Source organism: Chrysochloris asiatica, unplaced genomic scaffold (genome assembly GCF_000296735.1).
Source record: "Chrysochloris asiatica unplaced genomic scaffold, ChrAsi1.0 scaffold00082, whole genome shotgun sequence".
Lineage (NCBI taxonomy): Eukaryota > Metazoa > Chordata > Mammalia > Afrosoricida > Chrysochloridae > Chrysochloris > Chrysochloris asiatica.
The window spans coordinates 972,248-976,932 of NW_006408600.1; the positions used below are offsets into that span (position 1 = coordinate 972,248).

At 38.6% G+C, this 4,685-nt stretch overlaps 1 pseudogene; it reads right to left on the minus strand.

The window, feature by feature from the left end:
• Nucleotides 1–4,175: 4,175 nt before the first annotated feature.
• The window catches only part of LOC102818894, a 4,561-nt pseudogene continuing 4,051 nt past the window's right edge, over nt 4,176–4,685 (minus strand).

The following is a 4,685-nucleotide window of genomic DNA, read 5'->3' on the forward strand; positions in this document are numbered from 1 at the left end:
ACTCCCGTAAAGATTTACACCCTCGGAAACCCTGTACAGGGTCGCTATGGGTCGGAACCGACTCGACGGCACTTAACAACAACAACAACAAAGTACATGATATTATCAGTGCAATGATTCTAACTCATTTCAACAAGTTCTTCAGTGCAAAATGTGTGCTTTATTCTTCAGGGTGGAATACAAAAACTTTACAGCCTAAGTTTCTAATGATCAATTCAGTCTCATGGCTGGTCTTGGTTCCTGGGTCCCACAGATAATCTGAATCTTGATAATGATTGACATGACCCCTGTCTGTTTTATTTGCATGCTTTTCCAAACAAGTACTAATTACACAGTAGGGTATTAGTGATTTCAGTTACTCATCACTTTAGCCTTAGTGTCTATATGATGTTGTTAGGTGCCATCGAGTCAGTTACAACCCATAGCGACCCTGTGCACAACTGAATGAAACACTTCCCAGTCCTGTGCCATCCTCACAACTGCTGCCATGCTTGAGCCCGTTGTTGCTGACACCGTGCCAATCCATCTCGTTGGGGGCCTTCCTCTTTTTTAGCTGACCCTCCACTTTACAATATTCTGGTGCTATTTGACAGTGTTTCACTGTTATTTATTTATAAGGTTTTCAGCGGCTAATAATTCAGAAATAATCCGCCTCTCCTTCTTCTGAGTCTGTCTTTGTCTAGAAGCTTAGCTGAAACTTGTCCACCATGGTGACCCTTCCGGCATTCAAAATACCAGCATCACAGCAGCACACAAGCCACTACATGGTGACAAACTGATAGACAAGTGATAGGGTATCTATATATAAAGATATAAAGCCCCAGATTTCATCTTCAGTGGAGTGGCCAATCACTGTGGTTTGCCTGAGATTGAGGAGTTTTAACATAGGGCAAACTGGGATGGCTGGTCACTCTATACCAGTGACTTGACCATAATGATCAAGAAGTAATGTGTGGACTTAAGACTCTAAATCAGATAACTGGGAGGAAATAAATGTTAGGGTGAAAATAAAGGGAAGGGAAGTAGAGCTACAGAAAGTAAGCACTGAGGGAAAGAAAGGATTCATGGAAAACAAGAGCACAAGAAGAAAACTCAAAAGAAGTGATGAGAAGACCCCATGCAAATGAAACCTCATAGGTATAAAAACTAGTTGTAAATATCTGGAAACCATCTCTGAGAGAATAAAGATATAAGTAGAAGGACAAACACTATATATATATACATGCTATGCTGATGAGCTGTGAATAGGAATGAAAGAATATGGTTTGTTGTAGTTAGGCACCATCTAGTTAGTGTGACCCTGTGTACAATAGAATGATACACTGACCCATCCTCACAATTGTTATTTTTGGGATCAAAATTGTGTCAATTCATCTCATCATGGGTATTCATCTTTTTTGCTGACCCTCCACTTTACCAAGCATGATGTCCTTCTGTAGTAAATGGTCCCTCTTAACAACATGTCCAAAGAACTAGAGACAAAGTCTCGCCATCCTTGCTTGCAATGAGCATTCTGGCTGCACTTCTTCAAACACAGATTTTTTTTGTTCTGCTGAAAGTCCATGGTATTTTCAATATTCTCCAAACCATAACTCAAATGCATTGATTCTTCTATGTTCTTTATTCATTTTCCAACTTTCACATACATATGAGACTATTGAAAATATCATGGCTTGGGTTGGGTGCACCTTAGTCCTCAAACTGACATCTTTGCTGTTGAACATTTTAAACATGTCTTGTACAGCAGATTTGCTTAATGCAACAAGTTATTTGATTTCTTGACTGTTGCTTCCCTAAAGCATTGATTGTGGATCCAAGCAAAAGGCAATCTCTGACAACCTCAATTTCTTCTACATTAATCATGATGTTATTTGTTTGTCCAGTTGTGAGGATTTTTGCTTTCTTTACATTGTGGTACAATCCACATCAAAGACTGTAGTCTTTGACTTTCATCATGAAATATTTCAAGTTACCTTCACTTCTAGCAAGCAAGGTTGTGTCATCTGCATATTATCCTATCACTGACAGCATTGTACCTTATGACTGATCTGGATATGTTCTTTTTGACAATGAATGCAACACCATTCCTCTTCAATTTGTCATTCCCAGCATAGTAAACCATGTTGTCATTAGTTTCAAAATGACAGTCAAGATTGTTAATGACTCTTCTTTCAATTCATTCTTCTTCATATAATCTAGTTTCTTCAATCCATTCTTCTTCATATAATCCAGTTTCTCAGATTATTTGCTCAGCATATAGATTGAATAAATACAGTGAGAAGATACAGCCCAGCATACATGTTCCCTGATTTTAAACCATTCGGTATTCCCTTTTCTGTTCAAATGACTGGCTCTTAGTCTATGTACAGGTTCCTCAGAAGAACAATTAAGTTTTCACAATATTATCCATTATTTGTTATGATCCACACAGCCTTTGCATAATTAATAAAGCACAATTAAACATCTTTCTGATATTTTCTGCTTTCAACCAATATCTAGCTGATGGCAGCAGCGATAACCCTTGTTCATATCTTCTTCTGAATCTGGCTTAAATTTCTGGCAGGTCCCTGTCAAAGTACTACTGCAACCAGTTTTTCATTGTCATCAGCAAAATTTTACTTGCGTGAGTTATTAAGGATACTGTTCGATGATTTCCTCATTCTGTTGGGTCACTTTTCTTTGGAATGGACACAGATATGGATCTCTTCCAATCAGCTGGCCAGGTAGCTGTCTTTCAAATTTCTTGGCATAGTTGAATGAGTACCTCAAGAACTGCATCCGTTTGTTGAAACATTTCCATTGGCATTCTTTCTATTCCTGGAGGCTTGTTTTTTGTCAATGCCTTCAGTGCAGCTTGAATTTCTTCTTTTGATAATATTAGTTTGGTGTCATATGGTACCTTTTGAAATAACTGAATATGGACCAACTATTTTTAGTCCAGTGACTCTCTGTATTCCTCTGATCTTTTTTATTTCAAGGCACATTTAATAGCATGAGTGCAATACAAAAAAGGGCCAAATACAATGACGGACCACATCCTCCATCACACCACTACAATGCGCTTTCAACATGGGCCTGTTGAATGCAATGGGGATTTTAATTAGTTTGACTATTGAGGAAAAATAATGCTGATGTCTCATCACAGCCAATACCCATATACAATCTAGTTGTGGGGTGAATGTTTATAATGTTTCTGACAGTTCAAACTTGGCTTTGAAAACCACAACTCCGTGTTTGTGCAGTCTGCAGTAAGATTGTCTATAGTATTATATAGACCAGTCGAAGAACACACCATTGATTAAAACCATGGAGTTAAGACTCAGTCAAATAACAAAGGCCAAATGAAATGTTTAAGGGAATGAACTACTTGTACTGACATCTATCAATTGGTTCTCTCATGACTACTAAAAGTTAGTTCTTAACAAAGAAACTCTTTAAAGGCAAAATCACCTCATTCAAGTTTTGAACCAGAAGTTCAACAACAAATCATGAAGTCCATAGTCTTATTGGCAAAACTAATTGTAATAGTGTCTTTAAGTCACTATGCCCAAGAGTAAGAGTGATGCATATTCCATTTTTATAGTGTACTGGAATTGCACATGTTTAATTTGTGATTTAAAATCTTTAGGTTTTCATTCCTCCAAAGTATCTGAAGACACAGTGTCACAGACATGATTTCTGTTTCTCCCTCCATTTTCTTCAAACAGAAACATTTCTTAAGTGTCTAAAATTCCTAGAAGCACTTTTTCCACCCTGAAGTAGACACTTCTTTGAATTAGTAGGATGCCTTCAGGCCTCTGAAGCAAGGGGAAGGAAAGAGAAAAACACTGAAACACAAGGTTCATCTGATAAGTTTTACATGAACTATTACAAGGAGTCCTGGTGTGGCGCTGTGGGTTAATGCACCAAACTGCAAAGCCGTTTGAACTGCAAGGTTGGCGGTTCAAGTTCACCAGCGCTCCTTGGAAACCCTACCAGGGTTGCTATGGGTTGGAACCGACTCAACGGCACTTGACAACAACAACATTACAAGCTGGACAGTATAAGAGTGTGGCTTTTTGGCCCAAAAAGTCTGTTTCTTGGTGTAGAAATGAGTGCTTGTCTGTCCCACCCCAGCTTTCTCACAGTGGGTAGTGGGCCTGTCAGGGAAGTTTCCACCAGGAAGGAGGATGTGTTTACCTCTCAGGCATAAACTTTCAGACACTTAGTCCACTTGGGGCTTGTTCTAGTTTCTCTTTAGTCTGTTTCAGTTTACCTTTCATTTTTAGGAAAAACAAACTGAGCACGGAGTCTACCACAGTAGATCTCCATTGGGCAGCGGTAGGTAGGCTGCTGAACCTGCTGGAAGGACTGGATTTGAGTAGTACACTCTTGAATCTCTCTCTTTTTTTTTTAATTTCAGGTTTTTATTGTGGATTGAGTGAAAGTTTACAGGGCACATCATCAGTTTTACATTCAGCAATTCATATAACTTGTTTCATTACGTTGATTATAATCCCCCCCATATACCATCAATTAAAAGTATTTCTCTCTATCCACTTTAGCTTTTTAAAAAACAATTAGGCATATATAATAATTTACATCTCTAAAGGGCACATTCTGCAAGTCTGCTCCTGGCCACCAGTTCTTAGTCCTTCTCTTCTTAGTTGATGAATCTAGAGTCCTCAGCCGCTCCCCCTCTCCAT